This window comes from Anas acuta, chromosome 5 (assembly GCF_963932015.1).
Source record: "Anas acuta chromosome 5, bAnaAcu1.1, whole genome shotgun sequence".
NCBI classification, from domain to species: Eukaryota; Metazoa; Chordata; class Aves; order Anseriformes; family Anatidae; genus Anas; species Anas acuta.
In genome coordinates this window covers 42,722,309-42,734,268 of record NC_088983.1, presented here as the reverse complement: position 1 = coordinate 42,734,268, position 11,960 = coordinate 42,722,309, and the positions used below count along the sequence as shown (strand labels likewise).

The 11,960-nt window shown below is 39.3% G+C and overlaps 1 long non-coding RNA gene across 1 annotated transcript; it reads right to left on the bottom strand.

Moving 5' to 3' along the window:
- Window positions 1-8,931: 8,931 nt before the first annotated feature.
- LOC137858184 (uncharacterized) lies at window positions 8,932-9,544 on the bottom strand. Its single transcript, XR_011097555.1, has 2 exons — window positions 9,313-9,544; window positions 8,932-9,236 (listed from the first exon to the last, which is right to left on the bottom strand). It is a non-coding gene; the product is annotated as an uncharacterized lncRNA (long non-coding RNA).
- Between the last annotated feature and the right edge of the window lie 2,416 nt (window positions 9,545-11,960).

The following is an 11,960-nucleotide window of genomic DNA, read 5'->3' as shown; positions in this document are numbered from 1 at the left end:
AAATTAGTCATGACTCAAAGATAAAAACATCAACAATTTGCATAAAAGCTTTACTTTAAAGATTTAGCACTGTATACCAAATGAAGAAAAAAAACACCACCATAACAGTAACACTTTAATATAGGTATCCATTATCTAATGCTTATATAATGGAAGCCAAATGAGCTCATTATTATTGGTGCTATTATACTGAATGCTAAATTAACTCATCATAGAAGCACACTTGCTTTAAAAACTATTACCACACCATCAGTGACAAGAAAAAAAAAGCATACAAACTTCCTGAGATGACTAATTTGATTTCAGTGTTAACTTCTAATGCATTATTAATAAACAGTTCATTATACTTTCAGATAGCACTTAGTTTATTTGTGCTTTATTTGTACACAATTCATTTCTGTAATCTTTTACTATATTGCACTTTGTTCCTATGTAAACAATTCTGGTTTGAGCTGATGCAGATTTATGAAAAGGGAGGTATGGTATGTTTGTGCATAATTTTAATTTGTTCTGTTTTGCAAAAACAAGAGGAGTACAAAAAGGGATGCAATGTAAAGTAAACAATAAGACTACGGGAAGAGACAGAAAATTATAAATATTTAAATGGATAATGTAAATTCATATATATTGTGGAGAGATATAAGGATATTGTAGAATATATAACGTAATATAAATATATAAAAGTTTGTGTATGTAAACATATCTCACATTAAAAATAGGTGATCATTAATAAGTATTAAGTATTAATGTGATGTCAAAGATTGTGGCTATCATATGTACTATTTATATTCAAATGCAACTATTTATCTGTAGATTCTAGTTTTAAGATACCAAAATCTTCCATATAAAGCATAGTATGTTACTTGCAGCCTGCAAGCATTCCATTTTTTTTTCCAATCAACATAAAATTCAGTATTTCCATTATGGAATATTTGGAGTATTTTGGAGTAACTTCAGAAATCTGGCATTATTTTCTAGTAACAGAGTTTATCAGCAACTGAATAATGGAGGTACTGTAGGAAGACGTTTAGATGTAGAGCTTAGGGATATGGTTTAGTGGGGACTGTTAGCGTTAGGTCAGAGGTTGGACTCGATGATCTTGAGGTCTCTTCCAACCTGGAAATTCTGTGATTCTGTGTGTGAAATAATTCCTACAAGTCAAAAATTACCCTTGAGGACTATTTTAGCACTTACAGAAATTACTGAAAAGGTCTTTTTCCATAGTGTTTCCCAGAAAAAGTGGACTTTTTTTTACTTTAAAAAAAATGTTTTCATTTACACTACAAATGCAACCACTAGTCCAAAAATATCACATAGTTTTAAACTGGATTTATAATAAAACTATAAAGAAAAAATATTGCCAAAAGAAATAATTTCAAAATATTTAAGTCATGTTTCTAAAATGAGTTCTTTAACAAAGTTTTTGGAAGCTAAGTTTAACAATAAGCTCCTACAACAAATTTTCATTGAGATCTTAGGTAAGGTACAATCCTTCTCTGGTAATTTCCTATTCACAGAGGAAGAATGCTAATAATTTTTACTTCCTATTCATATTGAGAGGGTGGAGTGAAAAATGTAGAGGAAACATTAAAAAATGAAGCTGGTTCACATAGAAGAATTAAAACAGTCCTATGAAGAAAATAATTTTCCTGTTATTAAATGATGTAGTTTGCATACTATAAGAAAGATGTAATGCTCTGAATAAGGACATTTCCAGGAAAAAGCAACGTGATCAATAGGCCATAAAATCATGGTGAATTTTTCTCAGTCTTGCTCTGCTTATCAACGGTCTTGGATTCAACCGGTGAATCAGTAGCATGAATTATCCACATTGTTTACTTTCAGAGGGCCACAGAGTTTCTTCTGTTTATTTAGGACAGAATATCTTCTTCCATTGTGCTTTGTATTTGGTAATGACAAACATTTGCACAGTGCAATCCAATGTTGAAGGCAACAGTGAAGTCATCATGGTAAAATAAGCAAGGTTGATATGACATTCCTTCCCAAAAGCAAATATCCTTTCCTTCCTTCTAGGATTCTTAACTTTATCTCATAATGTTTTGCTTTTGTTATTCCTGTTGTTTTCTTTTTAAATACCCTTTGCCAGTGAAGTCCTGGTTTTCTAATTGATTTCAGTACTTTTGCCAACACTTGTTTTTTCCTAAATGCTATCTTTCATATAATGATTCTGTAGCATAAAGGACCCTAATTCTAGAACTGTCTAACACTTCATGTATATGCTCTTTAAAGTGCAAAACTGTATCGGTTTAAATCTAGATTAATCCTGATGCTCCTTTCCAGAAGTGATTCTGAATTTGTGCAAGTAGAATGTTCTGCTAAACAGAACATGTTCTGCATTGTTTCAAGTACCTTACCGTAAAGCAAATTCCACATTTAGCTTGGTTATGCTTATATAATTCTATTAGCAACAGTAACAGCAAATTAAAATATATTGTTTGGCTCTCTAAACTTGATCATTGATTCCAAAATCTGGTTATAGGACACACATTGCTTGCATTCATTGCTTATTGAGGGTAGTTCCACAGTTAGTAAGAAACTGCACATCAAAGACTGCCTCAGAGTTGTTACTGCTAATGAAGCACGTTTTATAAAACACATTAATTTGTCACAGGACAATGTAAAACTTAATTTTATGACTGAAGAAATCTAGCATATATTCAAGATGTGTGTTGGTTACATTGGTGTACAATTATGTGCCTTTATTCCAAGAGTTTAGGGTAGCAAAGAGGGATCAGTAGATTTAGTGAAATTATAAAAGTGGTATATTTTATAAATTTTGTTTCCTTATCTTTTAAACAGAAAAAAAATGACTTCTCTTTAAAATCATAATATAAAGTTTAATTTTATTATGTAGTAGTCATCACTGTCAAACACCACCCTCATTTTCTGCACTAGAGCAAGGAAGACCAAGACCTTACCAAGCTTTCATCCTTCTTACAGCATCTTTCAAGAAGCTATTCCAATAGTTAAGTACAAATTGAATACAATTTTTTAGTACAAGAGGATCTGTCAAGGATCTCAATTGCTTTTGCTCGGAGAGGTTGGGACAACACTGTAGCATGTTTCTGAGTACTGCTCTGCCATTTAAAAAGGTCCTGTAACAGACTGTATTATATACATGTGTGGAGAGAAGAGTTATTGTAGAGTGAAAGAAAGGTGTTCTACGTCTTGATCATCTGTTAAGTTATATCCATTTTGAAGCCAAGATGTATAGCTATAGGTTCTAACCAAAAGTGTGCTTATTTGCCATAAAGATAACTAACTTATTCTTCTAATGTGAAAAGAAACAAAAACCCAAAGTAATGTCCTAAACTAAATAAAAAGCTCCTCAGAATTAGTAAAGTGATAGCTACATCTCACAGTGCCTTACCTAATGCATAGATATCAGCACATTACATACATCTGGGGAAAACAAACAAACAACAAACATGTTTCCTACCCTGATAACATCCTTCTGGCCTCATGAACTCGAGGACTCAGAACTCCATCCTCAACAACTCCAAATCAGTTGATTTGTTGGATGTATGAGAGACAAAATGCAAGATTCCATGGATATAGAAAATGTCCAACACTTGACTTTAGGTTGGATTTCATCTTTGTTTACTTGTTGAAAGGTTGGGCATAAAGCAGTCAACCAGGGAGAGAGATGAAGAACTCCAGGGTTTTTTTCTTCCTTTCCAGAGGGTTATCATATTTATCTTGCATGACTTTATTAGGTGAGTATGTATTAATATTTAAAGGGGTCTGTATTTATTCACTGACAACAGAAGTAACTCTAACAGAGCTGGCTTAATTTTTCAGTTGCTAAAGTTAGGTAAGATAAACCCCATCTTTGATTGTGGAACATAAAATGAGTTTTGTGCCAATACTTTTATAGATAAAGTTTTTATTTTCCTGAATATGAATTTTAATATAGGCATCTAAACACATCTCAACATCCATAGAGTCATTATAGTAACTTCCATTCCCTTCATTTTGCTAGGATATTCATTACTCTGAAGTTGATCATTTTCATCACCCCATGTCCCACTTAGCAAATGTTTAGCAATATTTTTGAAAAAAGCCTCATCGTGTACTTGAACATCATGTACTTTTTTTCAGATTAAATTAAAACCCCACAATCATAGATCAACAGCTGTTCAAAAAAAAAAAAAGAATCCCACATTTTTGATATTAAAACAACCACCAGATGGCGACCTTACAATTTCATAAACACAATAAATTGAATATGGCTACCTTGGCTTACATATCGAGATTTTTGTTTGTCCCTTCTTAAACAAGACAAACCCTTCAAATAGCCAAAATTGTCTCTAGGTTTAATTGGCTGCAGGTTTTAGTAGAGCAGCAAATTCCTCAAGTTCTTCATTTTTCCTTACTCCACTGTAGCAGTCGTTGGAGTTCTATTCTTATTAAATATGTAATTAGTGACACAGAAAACACCAGAACAGTGATGACTCCTCCAAAGTGTTACATTTATCAATAAAATTATGGTCAGCATGTCATTGCTTCCCATTTTGTGTAGCAGCAAAGCCTTTTTAAAGACTTCAGTTTGCATAGCCAGGCTCACAAATTGATCTGTCTGTCAAACTGATGCAGGTGCCAGACTCATGTATGTGCCAGACACATACTAAGAGCCTTATCCAAAGCCTGAAGCCTCAGCTGGGAGGCTTTCTACTGCTTCCTACTGCTTTAGGCCAATCCCCCCCCCTTGCCCTCCACCTTTTTTTTTTTTTCTCCTTTCAGTCTCTCTATGCCTAAGAGTGATTCAGTGTGGAAAGCAATTTCCTGCCAAAACTATGTTAATGAAATATGCCATTCTCTATCAATCTAGAACAGGAAATTCACAGAACCACAAATTCTACAGGTAGATTTTTATTTTATTTTTTTTGGCAATATATGCTAGCAACATGATTTTCAATGTCTGATTAATACTAACTTAATCAAAAAAATTAGACTAGACAGGCCAACTTTGATGCTCAAAAAGATAGAACAAATCATTAAACAATCTATTTATAAACACAGAGGATAACAAGATGATGAGAAGCAGCTGAGATGGATTTGTCAAGAACAAATCATGTCAAGCCAGGCAAATTTTCTTTTCTGGCAGGTTACTGGCCTAGTAGATACAGTGAAAAGCAGCAGCTGTGATATATTTTGATGGTTGAATGAGAGGTACCACTTAACCATTTCTGCATGCAAAAATGTTTTGATGATGTCACCATGTCTGTGTGGTTTAGTTCTCATGTTTAAAAGTGCCAATGGTAAGCATCTCATCCAGGGCATTTGTGTCTCAATCATTGATTTAGCCAATTGTTGTTTTATTGTTTGATTCAGTCTTTCTACTTTCCCTGAACTTCGTGGGTGCCACGGAGTGTGGTATTCCCACTGAATACCTAATGATTGACATCATAATTTTATTATTTAAGAAGTGTGTGCCCTGATCAGAATCAATGTACTGGATTATCTAGGTATCAGGTGTTCTAATAGAATTTTTATCACCATTTGTGCCATAGCTCATGCTACAGGATAAGCTTCTACCCATTGTGTTAAATGATCTACTATTACCAATAGATATTTTATCCTCCCTACCTTAGGCAATTCAGTTAAATCAACTTGTACTTTCTCAAAAAGCCTATAAGCTGTTTTTTCTCCCTCCCGTGGCTGCTTGTCAAAACACTTTCTTATTTATCTTCTGACAAGTTAAGCAACTTTGTACAATTTGCTTTGCTATTTCAAAAATCCCAGTGCAACCAAATTGCTTAAGTAAATGATCACTTAACACCTTTGTACCCCAATGTGTTTGTGCATGCAAATGTCCCAATATTTGCTTTGCATGAACTTCTGGCAATATCTCTCACCTGTCTGGCAGCATCCATTTTCCTTGTTCTAACTTAGCCCCTGTTTTCTCCAGTTTCATTTGTTTGCTTTGTTTTGTTTTCCATTGCATTTCAGAGTTAGTCCAAAAATTCCAAAGGGGTTTCTTTTGGATCTTTTTGGAACAGATTCTCAATTCCAAATTTAACCAGATTTTGGTATTTACCGTCATTTATTTCCAGGGTGACTATAGTCGCAGTGTGGGGTCAGTCAGGGGAATGCAATTGTCAACAGTTCCCTGAGTGGTCCCATTGGCAATCTGAGCTCACTCAAACTCAGGTTGAGTTAAGAGTTCGTTGCTTTTCTGTGTCCATGTCCTCTCGCACCCATCATGGTCCCTCTGCCCCAAAGGGCTCACACACCAGTGATTTTGAGATTACAGCTTCCTGTGGAGGCAGAACTATTAACACTCCTACATCCTCTTTCCCTGCTCATTCAACTTCAAACAGCTCTGTTAAATACCATATGCCACACCTTTAACACCTTCAACAACTCTTTTAACCCTTCCTTTATCTTTCTCCAGCCTGTACTTTTCTCCTGCCAACACCAAAGGCTCAGTCAGGGGCCAACTTAATTACACTCCTTTTCCCTCTAAGATGCTGGAACAACATATCAGTATAATACATTTCATCCTATTTTCCTTCTCTCCTCAAAAACAACATTAATTGCAAGATAGCATTATAGTCAATTGATCCATAAAGTGGCCATTTAGTTTACATAGTGGCCACCATTGATTGCAATACTTAGTGAAAGTCCTCTTGCTTTCTGTGCCCCCAGTTCTAACAATGCCCTTCCAATGTGCCAATATGCACCCAAGGAGGCTTTCTTTAAAACGTCTTTGTTTTGGATATTACTCATTTCCTTGATTTCTCAATTTCCTTTTATTTATTTATTACTATTCCTTACTAGTTACTGTCCTTTGTTTCCATTTCCACATAAACCTTTCTACCGCAGGCTTTTACTATCTTTTTCGAATCTTCTTCCCCAACGTCCCAGTTCTCTGGGATTAAATGCTTCTTCCCCCATACAAACTTTACTATTTCGCATTATTAACGAGCCCTATTCCAATCATAAATCCATGGAACTTCAGGAAAACAGCTGAAGCACTCAGCCTTCCATCTTCTAGACAAACATTACCACCTTTTCCACAAAAATTTATGTTTCAACAGGACTAAATTTCGAGCCGAATACCAATTTTTCTCATGCACTTTGTTAGTAAGCCCATACAAAACAAGGAATCACTCCTATGTATCCATCAATATGGGGGTTTAAAAAGGTATTGAGGCCTAAATAAATTTGCTCTCCCCCTTCTTACCAAATTCCCAGGGCTCAAGCCCGAACCACCAAAGAAATGACTCTTTCAGTTCTGCTTCAGTCAGCCCCCTCTCCCCCCCAGTACTTGGGAAACTGACCAAACATCACAGCAAATACACTAACACTTCTCAACTGTTAGTTACTTAGATAATGCTCCCACCTTTCTTTTTTTCGTGTCACACTCAAAGCATTTAAGAGCAAAAACAGGCTCACAAGATACACCACCAGGCCCATATATTGGGCATCACCAATCAAACCTTGGATAAAACAGCACTTCTTTTTGGTCTGTCACGCACTTCGTTCGTCTCCGCCCAGTCCCCTCACAGAGAACAAGGAACCATGGTTTGGAACTCCGCACTCATTTTGCGGCAACACTGTTTCACTCACACTGCACAGTCATGCAATCACACAAAGAGGCCTCTAGCACATCTCATTCATACCACATAATTTAGAATAACAACTAACCCAAGTAAGTGTTGTATCTGACTGTGTTCTTCATGAAGTGACTTGCAACACTTTGTTTCAAACCCTTACACTTACACAAGTACTTTAAACACAAAATACCAGGACATTTAGGAATAAGATATACAATTATTAACACTCATGTTAGTATCCCTCCAGCAGCTGAAAACATACCATTTGTCTGCAGCTTCAGGAGGTCTTTGCTCCTGCAGTGAATGGCTGAGAGTGGAGTCCCCTCCGAGCAACACACTCAGGGTGCACCTAGGGGCATCTGCTATGCAGACGATCCTGCAGCCAAGCAGAATGGCTCCTGCCTGGCTCACAGAAAGCTGACTCCATGATCAGTAAGATTATAAAGTAGGCATGTTTACTCAGTTCTGGGCGGCACAGAGGGGGGGGGGTAGTCCCACGAAAGTCATGCACGCCTAACGTGGCAACTTGCTTTAGTTGTATCTAGTAAAGAGATATACATGAAGTTTCCCAATACTCCTATACATATGCATTACCTGTCCCATTGTGAACAAATATCGGCCAAAATACATGGGGTCTTAAGGGTTATTTTGGCCATTCTACCATATAATACTGGACCATTTTTAATTTACTCCTTTGTTTTCTGGGGCCCCTGTTGTTCCAGTTTCTAATCATTATTCCTAACGGACTTTCTGGTTGTATGTCTGGTAATTTGCTCTCTTTCTTCTGGTCCTTGGTCTTCAATTCTGTCTGACACATCTAGGAATTTTGCTATGGCAATTCCCACAGCCCTTGGTTACCTTAGTAAGAGTGTCTTGCAGGGGGTTTAGTACCTATCACCCACCCATGAATCCTATAGGAACCGCTTCCGTCCTTCACTGGCCAAGTCCCTCGCGGCAGATTGGAACCACAGTTAGAAGACCTCCACACTCACTTCGGAACTAAGTTCCATCTCAGTTACGCTCTTACACACACAGGCAACCAGATCCCACTGAACCGAACTGTATGCTACTTAAACACTTGTGACTCTGTCATCTTCGTTTGGATCTTTGCATGCAGAACTACAGGCAAAATACGGTGCTGCAGCCAGCAAGGGAGCTCGTAAAAAAAAAAAATCTAGATCTTCGCTTACCTTTATTCAGGTTCAAGATAGCATTAGTCCTGACCTGACTCGAACAGGAGCCACCAAATGGTGGGCCGCCTCTCCTAGATCAAATCAGAATTCAGGAACTAAAGCCATCCCAGATGAGCCCCCAGTTGTTATAAACAGCTTAGTCTTCAAAATAGGACTATAATCAAACTTTACAATTTATTAAAGGAATAGAGGTAAGCAAACAGCTCTGGGTGCACCAGGAGTCTCTGCTCCACCAAGACACACACCGGTTACATCAAGCAGCTGATTTTTATGCTCCTAGGCTAACACATATTCATTACTGCTTCTAAAAAAAACACAGGGTTATTATAATTAGTTTCCGGAATCCAAACCCTCCTACTGGAGCATGCGTAACAGTCTCTGGTGCTCCCTCTGGGGGTCTCTCATGCTGAAGGCTCGGGACCAGGACTGGGCACCAGCTGAGTATTCACCTAAGTTCGTTCTGTAGAAACAGACAAGGTGAAAGAAGTCCTCTAGCTCCCCAACACAAATCAAATTTTTAACCCAGGAGCACTTACTTGCAGGCTTCTGAATTTGACTCACTGCCAAACAACTTCACAGCAAAGTAGCACCACCAGTTTTTTCCTGTTCTGAGTAGTCACCGCTGATGTTACTAGCTCATTGAGTCTCCAAAACTATATCACAGAGATGGTAGAAAACACGATGAAAAAGCAGCCTACTTAGGAACACTGATTCCATTTCCCCAGGACAATACAAAAGGACCCTAAATAACCTGAACCTCATACTCCCCTAGAGTGGCAAGTCTTCCCATAACTCCTCATGCTTCTTATATAGCAAAGGTCAAATGATCCCCACCTGGCAGATTTCACTTCACATGTGTGGAGTCATGAGACTTTGTGGAATAGGCTCATCAACCTAGGTCTTAGTGTTTAAGGTTCAATTGCTCCTTATCGCTAATAGAAATAACCTGACAAGGGGCTTAGTGGTTAGAGTTGACCTAATGAATTAAATACAAAAGGCATGTAAGGGTCATATTTCTGCTAGTCATTCTGTAAGGAAAATTAGTACAGAGCCTGTTAAAATAAGATAAATAAACATAAATAAAAGAAATAAAAGAAAAAAGAAAATGACCTAAAAGGCAAAATTGCTGTCATAGATTTTCATCTGTCTAGTCATGACAGTTAAAGAATATAGCAATCAGAAAGACTTTACTTGACATTAATGTTGCTTAAATTTGCTTTTCTGAGATCTCTTCTTTATGCTGCACTTTTCAAAATCTAGCGCCATGACCTCCGACTGCAGTATTTACTTTGGCTGCATATAAAATATCACGTATAAATGCCAGAATCCGGATCCTCACTCCCTATTCAGGTCAAGGACCAGGCTGAAAGTTTTGGCTTTAATTTGGTTACATGACTACATTGCTGTCGTCATGGTTTCCCCCGACCGGCAGCTAAGTACCACACAGCCGTTCGCACAGCTGTTCGTTCACTCAGGGCTTGTTGGAGCTGTGCCAGGGGGAACAATGGCAAGGCCGGGGGATCTACACCAATGCATGCAGCATGGGTAACAACAGGAGGAGCTGGAAGCCGTCATGCAGCAGGCAGGCTACGATTTGGTTGTCATCACGGAGACGTGGTAGGACCACTCTCATGACTGGAGTGCTGCAATGACTGGCTATAAGCTCTTCAGAAGGGACAGGCAGCACAGAAGGGGTGGTGGTGTGGCTCTCTATATTAGAGAATCTTTCAATGTTGTGGAACTTGAGGCTGGGAATGACAAGGTTGAGTCCCTTTGGTTTAGGATTGGTGGGAAGGCCAACAAGGCTAGTGTCCTGGTCGGGGTCTGTTATATACCGCCGAGCCAGGATGAGGAGACGGATGAGGAGTTCTACAGGCAGCTGACAGAAGCTGCAAAATCATCGGTGCTTGTTCTTGTGAGGGACTTCAACTTCCCTGACATATCCTGGAAGCACAACACAGCCCAGAGAAAGCAGTCTAGGAGGTTTCTGGAGAGTGTGGAAGATATCTTCCTGATGCAGCTGGTTAGTGAGCCTACCAGGGGTCGTGTCCCGCTAGACCTTCTCTTCACAAACAGAGAAAGACTGGTGGGAGATGTGGTGGTCGGAAGCTGTCTTGGGCAGAGTGACCACAAAATGGTGTAGTTCTCTATTCTTGGTGAGGCCAGGAAGGGGACCAGTAAAACCACTGTATTGGACTTCTGGAGGGCTGACTTTGAGCTGCTCAAGACACTGGTTGGTAGAGTCCCTTGGGAGGCGGTTCTGAAGGGCAGAGGAGTCCAGGAAGGCTGGGCGCTCTTCACGAGGGAAATCTTAATGGTGCAGGAGCGGTCTGTCCCCATGTGCTCAAAGACGAGCCGTCGTGGAAGAAGACCGGCCTGGCTCAACAGAGAGTTGCAGCTTGAGCTTGGGAGAAAAAAGAGGGTTTATAATCTTTGGAAAAAAGGGTGGGCCACTGAGGAGGGCTATAAGGATGTTGAGAGGCTGTGCAGGGACAAAATTAGAAAGGCCAAAGCTCATCTGGAGCTCAATCTGGCTACTGCCATTAAAGACAACAAAAAATCTTTTTACAAATAGATCAACGCAAAACAGAGGACAAAGGAGAATCTCCATCCTTTACTGGATGGGGGGAGAAACCTTGTTACAAGAGATGAGGAAAAGGCGGAGGTGCTTAATGCCTTCTTTGCCTCAGTCTTTAGCGGCAATACCAGTTGTTCTCTGGATACCCAGTACCCTGAGCTGGCGGAAGGGGATGGGGAGCAAAATGTGGCCCTCACTATCCACAAAGAAATGGTTGGTGACTTGCTACGGCACTTGGATGTGCGCAAGTCGATGGGGCCGGATGGGATCCACCCAAGGGCACTGAGAGAACTGGTGGAAGAGCTGGCTAAGCTGCTTTCCATCATTTATCAGCAGTCCTGGCTACCAGGGGAGGTCCCAGTTGACTGGAGGCTAGCAAACATGACGCCCATCTACAAGAAGGGCCGGAGGGCAGACCCGGGGAACTATAAGCCTGGCAGTTTGACCTCAGTGCCAGGGAAGCTCATGGAGCAGATTATCTTGAGAGTCATCATGTGGCACTTTGCAGGGCAAGCAGGCGATCAGGCCCAGTCAGCATGGGTTTATGAAAGGCAGATCCTGCTTGACGAACCTGATCTACTTCTATGACAAAGTGATACACTGGGT